We start from the raw sequence: 9,891 nt of genomic DNA on the forward strand, positions 1-9,891 counted from the left end.
AGTTTGCCCTATTGGGATATCAATTCGTATTAGAGCATTTTCAATTGGTATGTGAGATTTTGTAATTCTCTTTAGGTTAGTAAATGAATTTGACAGTTGATTGGCGATGTTTTGCAAATGTATGATCCTTTGAACTTCTTGTTCACAATGACTTGTACGAGGATCTAATTGAGATAATGATGATCTATTCCATTTAATTTCTTTTACCAATTGTATTTTCTCTCCCCCTAATATTGGAAATATTGTTTCATCAAAGTGACAATCAACAAATTGTGCAATAAATAAATCTCTAGTTAATGGTTCAACATACTTCATTAGAAGAAAGAGATTCATAACCAGCATATATTCCCAACCTCCTTTGAGGACCCATATTTGTTCGTTGTGTTGGAGCAATTGGAACATATATTGCATATTCGAAAATTCTAAAATGGGAAATGTTTGGCTCTAAACCAAAAGCCAATTACAATGGGGAGTATTTATTATAACTTATTGGCCTGATATGCGTAAGTGTTGCTGCATGCAAAATAGCATATCCCTAAGTTGTAATAGAGAGCTTTATTTTTATAAGCAATGGCCTAGCTATTAGTTGGAGGCGTTTGATAAACGATTCAGCTAAATCATTGTGTGTGAACATGAGCTACAGGATGTTCAACTTTTATCCCAATTGACATGCAATAATCATTGAAAGCTTGAGATGTAAACTCACCAACATTATCAAGACAGATATTTTTTATTGCATAACATGGAACTTGTGCTCTTAATCGAATTATTTGAGCAAGTAGTCTCACAAACGCCAGGTTGCGAGTCGATAACAAATATACATGTGACCATCTACTAGTTGCATCTATCAATACCATAAAATATCTAAATGGTCCACATGATGGATGAATAGGCCCACATATATCACCTTGAATACGTTCCAGAAATGCGGGAGATTCAATCCCAACTTTAACTGGTGATGATCTAATAATCAGTTTACCTTGAGAATAAGCATCACAAGAGAAATATTTGAATTCAAGAATCTTTTGGTTCTTTAATGGGTGCTCAATTAAATTCTCAATTATTTTTTGCATCATAATAGATCCGGGATTGGCTAACCAATCATTCCAAATAGTAAAAGTATGTGATTCTACAAACTTCTGGTTTGTAGTAACATGTGCCTCAATTGCATTAATATGTGTATAATATAAACATAATGAAAAAAATAGGTAGCCTTTCCAAAACATATTTCTTTCCAAATTCAACATTTGTAATATATAGATATTCAGTATTTTTCTCATTCATAGTCTCAATATGATATCCATTAATACGAATATATTTAAAACTTAATAAATTTATTTGAAACTCAGTGGAAAATAAAACATCATCAATGAAAAATTTTGTACATTTAGGTAATAATATAATAGCTCTTCCGGAGCCTTCAATAAGTTTTGAACTACCCAATATTTTATTAATATGAGCATCACTTATTGTTAAATGAGGAATATTTTTTAACTTTGAATTTCGTATGTGTTATAGCACTATCAGCAAGACACATGTCTCCATTGATTTTAGATCCAACAAAATTTTGTTGATCATTCATATTCTTCATAAAAATAAATAAAATATAACATTAGAGATGTTGCAAATATTTATTGAATATGTATAACTTGCAAGAAAATAAACATACTTAAAATAACATAAAAATGCCAAAATAACAGCAACTTATTCTTTATGCAAGAAAATGAAACATACTTAAAAACAACATAAAATGCTAAAATAACACCAAATTTTCTAATAATTCTCAAAGAAATCTACCACACCAAGGTGAGTTATATCATTAAGGCTGTGAATTACATCACCCTCATTTTTTGCCTCCATTTCACCATTTTGGGATATAAAATTTGTCTCAATATTATTTTTCTTCCCTTTAATGAGATGCTTGATAAAGTTTCACTAAATGTTCAAACGTATGACAGGTACGTGCCCAATGCACCCTCATACCACATCGGTAACATAAATTCTCAATAACCTTTGAAGGATTATTTTGACCACCTCTTTTTTGTCTTTTGTTGCTATTCTTTTCCTGGTGGTTAGAAATACTGATATTATGAACACCATGATAACGATTCCTAGTATGTCCTTGACCACGTCCCCTACTACATCCACGACCATGAGCGCGACCTCTATATTTTTCATTTCCATAATTATTACGTACTGCAACATTCACTTTAAGGAGTGGTGCAGTACTAGTAGGATGAATTCCATGGTTTTTCATAAACAAATCATTATTTTGTTTAGCCACTAAAAGGCAAGAAATCAATTCAAAAAATTGTTCACGGTATTACTACTGCAGGAGCACATTAGTATCATGAAAGGTTGAAAAGGTTTTCTCTAACAAGTTCTTATCAGTTATGTTCTCTCCACGTAATTTCAATTAAGAACTAATTTTGAAAAGTTCTGAATTGTATTTACTTACAGTCTTAAAATCTTGGAACTATAATTATAAGTGCATCTAATCATAACGAGCTTTAGGGAGGATCACCATTTTCTGATGGTCAAATCGTTCTTTCAAATTTTTCCACAACTTAAGAGGGTTTTTCATAGTGAGATATTCCACTTTTCATCCTTCATGTAGATGATGACGGATGAAAATCATTGCTTTTACCTTGTCTTGGTTAGATGCTTCTTTATTTGCTACTATAGTATTCCCTAGACCTTTAGCATCTAGGTGAATTTCAGCATCTAACACCCATGACAAATAATTCTTGCCTGAGATGTCTAAGGCGAAAAATTCAAGTTTGGCAAAATTTGATACTATAGTCACTAAAAAAACTAAAAGAAATATATTAGTAAAATAATAGTAATCATATTATTTGTCAAATGTAATTATAATAATGTATTTAAGAATGAAAATAGGGAATAATATAAAACAATTTATGATATAAAATTTGGGATTACCTTAAGTCAGTTAAATTCGATTCCTCCCAAGAATTTTAAGTAAATTGCTGCAGAAGTTTGAAACCCTCTTTTTTGTCAATTTTGGGGTAGCCAAGCAACCAATTTGAATGCTAGGCTAGAAAAATAATGAAAGTAATTCAATGAGGGATTAAAAAAGGATAAAAAATTGAGGTATGTGTCTCAAAATTGTTTTGGGGGGAGAAAGGTTATCAAATGAAAAATAAGAACAAGGAGAGTTTAGAAAAAAATTTGAGAATCGTGCTAATAACGTGTTATAAAATAAAGAGAGAAAATTAAGAACAAAGAAAATATGAGAAGCAATAGATAATGTATTTTATTGATCAATGGGATGATTACAATGCTTCTTCAAAGTCTCCATTTATAGGCATTAGAGTTACTTTAGGAGGAGTAATTAGATCTAAAATTAATGGAGTTTTTTATCGCCTCAGAATCTAATTAGATGTGTAGAAACCCATTCGCAGAGGTATCTTAGTCTCAAATGATACTCAACGGAAATTGTGGATTTCCTTTAGATATGAGAATTTGCTGACTTTCTGCTTTGGATGTAGATGAATGGGGCATGGGTTCAAAGATTGTATTGGGCTAATACCTGCAGAAAAAAAAAACAAAATTAAAGATGAACTAAATTTAATTGGGAAAGAAAGCTTGTAATTTAGTTCACTCTTAAAAAAGATGATGCCCCAATGTTCCTATACAGGTGACACGGAGATGTTTTGTGGGATAAATAAAAAGCAAGATGATGGGATTGCTATGGCCTAGAGCTTGTAAGATAAATTACAATTAAAAAAGAGAGAGGATGAGGAGAAGATGTAGGAGGAAGGGTCTGCAATGAAGAACATTAAAAGATTGAATGGAAGAAATAACACATTAGAAGATAAATCGAAACCAATCAAGAAGACAAGCTGGAAAAGAATTAGTCCAGCGATCTTGATGAATCAAGATGAGGAATATAATGTAATGAGAAAGAGGAAATCAACAAAAAATATAAACTGATGAATTTTGTTTAGAAAAGTCTCATAAAGACGGAGCTAAAAGAATGAAACACAAAAATAAAGATATACATGTCGAAGCTGTTTCAGTTTTGTCGGTAGAAAACTTAGAACAAATTTGTGTTCCCAATCATTATGGATTGGCGGCTGCCAAAAGGCAAGTCAACTGGGTGCAATGAAAACTATATGTTTGAATGTTCATGGATTGAAGAGTCTATGAGCTGTACGGAGGCTTCGGTATTTGATGAAGTAACATAATCCCCAAATGGTTTTCTTCATGGAGACAAAAATCGATGAGAAACGTATGGAAAAAGTTAGAAGGGGATGCGATTTTGTGAATGGAATTGATGTAGGAGTAGAAGGTCCTCGGGGTGGACTATGCTTGGCATGGAAAGGGGAAATTACGATTAGCTTAAGGAGTTTCTCTAGAAGTCATATTGATGTAATGATTAAAGAGGATATTGTAGCAGAGGAATGGAGATTTATAGGGTTTTATGGCTCACCTTATGTAAGCAATAAGAATTCCTCGTGAAATTTATTAACAAAACTAGGTCAAGAACAAAATCATCCTTGGTTGGTAAGTGGTGACTTTAATGAAATCATGTATTCTTTTAAAAAGAGTGGAGGAATACCGAGGGAGGAAAAAAAGATGGAGGCATTCTGTAAGGTTCTTGAGGAATGCCAATTAGTGGATGCAGGGTATACGGAGGTATGATTTACATGGGAGAGAAGGAACTTGCCGGAAACAAACATAAAGTAGCGATTAGATAGGGGAGCTGCGAATGAAAAATGGATGTATCTTTTTCCAGAAAGCAGCATTCAAATTAAGGAATCTATTGAATTAGAAATTAAGGACTCTTAGTAGTCATCAACTGGTTCGCTCGTTAAAACACTTGAAATGTTGCAAATCAAATTAAAGAGGTAGGTAAGCACAATTAAGATAGGCCGGGACTGTTTAAAACAAAAACTTACCAAGGAACTGAAAAATCTAATAGAGAAGGAGAGGGATGAAGATACGATGGAAAAGCTAATTGATACTAAAATTTAACTTAATATGGAGATTAATAAAGATAAAATATATTGGGAACAAAGGGCATGGGCCAATTGGCTTCAATTAGGGGATAAGAATTCTACCTTTTTTTCATAAGTATGCCCTAGTCCGTAGATGGATAAACACAATAACTAGGTTGGAACCAGATGAAGGAATAGAGATCCGCGGCGAAACAGAGATTAATGAGGCTGCTACTACATTTTTCCAGAAGTTATTTTCGTCTAATGGAATTGGGAATTTATCCAATCTACTAGCAGTCATTGATATTAATATCTCATCTGATATCAATACAGCTTTATCATCAGCATAAACGACAGAAAAGGTTCATTCGACTTTGAAAGGAATGGGGCCTACTAAAGCAGCAGACATAGACGATTTTTCGGCATTATTTTTCAGAGATACTGGCACATTGTAGGTAAAGATGTCAAAACTTTCTGTTTGGGAATTTTGAATGATGGTAATGACTATGACTCTTTAAATTTGACGGATATTGTGCTTATTCCAAAAATACTAAATCCCACAAGTCTTGTTACTTTTAGACCTATTAGTTTATGTATTGTTACTTACAAAATTATGGCGAAAACAATTGCAAATATTCTTCAAGGAGCCATTAGGAGATGTATTGATAGTGCTCAAAGTGCTTTCGTCCTCGGAAGATTAATCTCTGGAAATGTGCTATTAGCCTATGAAATTTTACACACTTTTCACCAGAAACGTATTGAAAAGAAATGATATATGGCAGTGAAAAAGCTAGATATGAGCAAAGCCTACGATAGAGTTGAATGGGGATTTCTAAAGGAAGTAATGCTACGAATGGGCTTTGAGGGGAATTGGTGGCACTAATTATGAAATGTATCTCCTCAGTTTCTTATATAGTAAACATTAATGGGAGAAAGGGAAACATTTTCAAACCTACTAGGGGGCTCCGGCAAGGCAACGCACTTAGTCCTTTCCTTTTTTGATATGCAATAAGGGACTTTCATCTTTTATGAGACTAGAAATGAGAGAGGGATTGTCAAAAGGAGCAAAAGCTAGCAAAAGGGGACCAAAGATATCACATTTGCTTTTCGCATATGATTGTATTCTATTTGGTGAAGCAATAAATAGAGGAGCATTGATATTGAAAGAAATTATGAAGGAATACGAACGATGTTCAGGCTAATGCATGAATTTTAACAAATCAACGATCTTCTACAGTTCAAACACACAGGGGGAAAAAGAAAGGATCTTGACTTTGTTGGGTGTGAGAAGCTCAACAAATCTGGAAAAATATTTGGGACTCCCCAATGTGGTCGGTAGACGCAAGAAAGAATCCTTTCAAAATCTTAAGGACAGTGTTTACTTGCGAATTGAAGGATGGAGTACAAGGATACTATCACAATGGGGTAAGGAGGTCTTCATAAAATCAGTGCTTTAGGCAATACCAATTTATGCTATATCATGCTTTCTTCTTCTAAAATCCTCATGTGGGGAATTAGAAAACATTTTTGCTAAATTTTGGTGGCAAAAAGGACATGAGAAAAAAAGAATACATTGGTGCCAGTAAAAGCATATATGTCGTTCAAAAGAGGTGGGGGAATGGGTTTTAGAAGTATGACTCAGCTTAATATTTTCGTATTAGCGAAACAAGGGTGGGGAATTATAAATAACCCAAATTCTCTAGTGGCACGAGTGCTCAAAGTAAAGTATTTTCCAAATAATGATTTTTTTAATTCGCGATTGGGAAATACAAGTTCTTATATAGAGAGAAGTATTTGGGCGGCGAAGGTTATTTTGGTGAAAGGGCTTTGTTGGTGGGTACGGGTATGAATGTTTCAATTAATAATCATGCTTGGATTCTAGATGTAGTAATAAAAGAATATGGAAACGGGAGCTAATAGCTAATACCTTTTTGGAGGGAGATGCTGAAAAGATTCTTTGTATCCCGTTGGCACAAGAACCCCATGATGATTTTCTTGTATGGAGTGGTGAATCTTCGGGAAAATTTTCGGTTCGTAGCGCCTACAAACTATTACAAAATTATGGTTATAATCCTAGAGCTTATGCTTTACAAATCGACTATAGGAACTTTTACAAATAACTCTGGCTCGAAAATCTCCCTACAAAAATCAAAATCACAATCTGGAGGATATCATGGAACTACTTGCCTACACTAGTTAACATGCAGCATAGGAAGCTAGTTAATAACACAATTTGTCCCCGGTGTAGAGGAGGAGCTGAAACAAGTGATCATCTATTCCGCAAATGCCTTGTTTTAGTTGAAGTCTGGACAGCATTATCATTCCCAAATATTTTAATAGCTACTAATATGGATTTTATACAATGGCTTACCTGGGTTTTTGATCATTACCCCATTACCACTGTCGACTATTCTGTTGTGCACTATGGGACATTTGGGGAGATAGAAATGCTAGAATGCATGAGAAGAAAATTAGCACTGGTCAGAAAATAGCGAGATTCGTTAATAACTATATTTCTGAGTTGAACGGTATCGAAAAAAGAAATCCCTCAAATTCGAATGAGATTAGAAAATAGAGTCACCCACCTAGTGATATCGTTAAAATCAATTTTGACGATGCGCACGATGGGCATCAAGAGGTATTGTGGCCAAAAACACTAACGGGACCGTCCTTTTATCTTGCTCAGAAATCCATCAAGAGGTGGCCTTCGCTTTCGCTACTGAAGCGCTTGCATGCCGAAGAGCAGCCCAAATAGGTAGGTATCGAAATGCAGTGGCCGGAGATCATTATTGAAGGCGACTTATTAGCAATAATCAAGAAATGTAAATAAAAAAGTCAAGATAGATCACAGGTAGGAGTGTACATACATGATATTCAACAGATAACAACTAGATCCAGTAATTTCGTGTTCAAATATACTCCGAGATTAGCAAATGTTTTAGACCATATACTAGCAACAAAATCTTTGAAGATGAGGGAGGAGTTTTACTTGTTAAAGAACGTCCCTGGGTAAGCCAAAAACAAAAGAAAACTGATTGGTTGTAAGAACCGGACTAAAAGGGGCCAGAGAAGAGGAAAGGAGAAAGGAAAGCCTCAATTAGCATATGAACAGTTTCGAAAGGAAAGCTTTCCTGAGAATTGAAACCGTCAAAAAAAGAAATGATGGCTTCTAGATAGGTAGGGCAATTCAGTGAATTCCGATTGGGCAATATTTCGATGCTGTTATATTTTTCTAGATTGTTCTGAATATTTGTTTATGCTGATTTTCCTTGGGCCCTATTAAGTCGTTGGGCCAATTTCTTTTTTTTTTTCTGTTTCTTTTCTTTTAAGACCTTGTTGCTATGTAATTTGTTTAATATTTAATAATAAAGCCCAGTCTGGAATTTTAGTAAAAAAAATGTATTATCAATTTTTTTATGTTAAGATTAAATTTATATTATTTTAATTTTTTTTTTCAAAAACAATTACTTTCAATTTTTATTTGAATTACCTATTTCCATTTTAGGTTCATTACTCTTTTAATCATTGCCTTTTAATATTATATTATATTATTTATTTTAAATATTAATTAATTAGTATATGTATATTAAAATTTATAAGAATTTTTAAAAAATTAATCTTAGTGTTCTTTTTTTTCCAACTTCATAATAAAAACATATATTTTATATAATACTAAAATGTATTATCAATTTTTTGATTCTAAGATTAAATTTATTTTATTTTATTTCTTTTTAAAAACAATAACATAAACGAACACTATTAACTCGTATCGCATGGATATATAAGTTACTATATTATATTACAAGGTTCTGGCTAAACAAAGAAATACATATTTATATTAACATTACAAGTTTCTGACCTGTGGTGCTCTCAATTTCTAGTCTTTATTTGTTCAAATTCATTATGAACTTGAATTCTTAAATAATTTTTATTTAAAAATATATATATATATATACATATACATACGGATGGGATTCATCATAAAAACTAGCTCAACAATTGTTAATGATTATATTAGCCAACAATAAAAATCGTTCATTAAATAATCTAATCGATAAATTTTTAATACTTAAAAAATTCATTAAATATCTTTTCTAAAGAAATTGAATTTTTTTTTTTGAAAAGTAGAAAAACTTCACTCTAATTAGCCCTCTCATAGTTTCTAGATGAAAAAGATTGCTTTGCCAAATCAGTCATTTAGCCACCAACCTTGCATCAATGTCTCTGCCCATTTTTATTGTTTACGCTAAGTTTGATTATTGGTGTAAAATCATACAAGAAAAACTTCTTCTATAATTATATAAAATAAAGAATAATTAGTGTAAAAATAAAAGTGAAAAAATCATTTTTTTTCTTTGTCGAAAATGAGTATTTTACTAAAAAAAAGGTTCATTTCTAATTTTATTTACGAAAATAGACCACTTTAAATTTTATTTACCGAAATGGGCAAAAAAAGAGTCAAAAACGCGCCTACGTGGAAGTGTTTTAAGGAGAAATTTCAGGAAAGCACATCCTTGAGGGAGCGCTTTTGCCATGTCAGCAAAACGCTACCACGTCAGCGCGTTTTATGCTGACATGGAAAAAGCGCTCACTCAAGGACGCGCTTTAGTCCGTGTCTTGGCCCCAATGGTCACTCTAACAATCATTTGAAAATTTGACCGTTGGGGGGCCAACGGTCATGAAAAAAAAATTATAAACCCCCACCTATTTTTTTCACACTAAATTTCCTCTAAGTTACATTTCTCTCTAAATTTTTCAAAAAAGTTCTCAAAGCTCTATAAGTTTTTTATTTTTTTTCTAAATCAGTATTATTTTTTTTATAATTTCTAAGATATTTGATCGTGTTAGCAATGACCCTAGAATTAATTCGTCTCAATCATAGACATATCTTCGTCGACCAAATGAAAATGGTAAGGGTTAATTTCAATTT

At 32.7% G+C, this 9,891-nt stretch overlaps 1 long non-coding RNA gene across 4 annotated transcripts; it reads right to left on the reverse strand.

The window, feature by feature from the left end:
- Positions 1-3,251: 3,251 nt before the first annotated feature.
- Positions 3,252-8,182, reverse strand: LOC107910029 (uncharacterized). 4 transcript variants are annotated; one of them, XR_001687441.2, is made up of 5 exons: positions 7,829-8,182; positions 7,547-7,680; positions 7,333-7,411; positions 6,889-7,009; positions 3,252-3,550 (listed from the first exon to the last, which is right to left on the reverse strand). It is a non-coding gene; the product is annotated as an uncharacterized lncRNA (long non-coding RNA). The 4 variants fall into 4 exon arrangements; XR_001687439.2 differs by having other exon boundaries at positions 6,889-7,411; positions 7,829-8,180; XR_001687443.2 differs by having other exon boundaries at positions 6,889-7,438; positions 7,829-8,180.
- Positions 8,183-9,891: the final 1,709 nt, after the last annotated feature.

This window comes from Gossypium hirsutum, chromosome D02 (assembly GCF_007990345.1).
Source record: "Gossypium hirsutum isolate 1008001.06 chromosome D02, Gossypium_hirsutum_v2.1, whole genome shotgun sequence".
Lineage (NCBI taxonomy): Eukaryota > Viridiplantae > Streptophyta > Magnoliopsida > Malvales > Malvaceae > Gossypium > Gossypium hirsutum.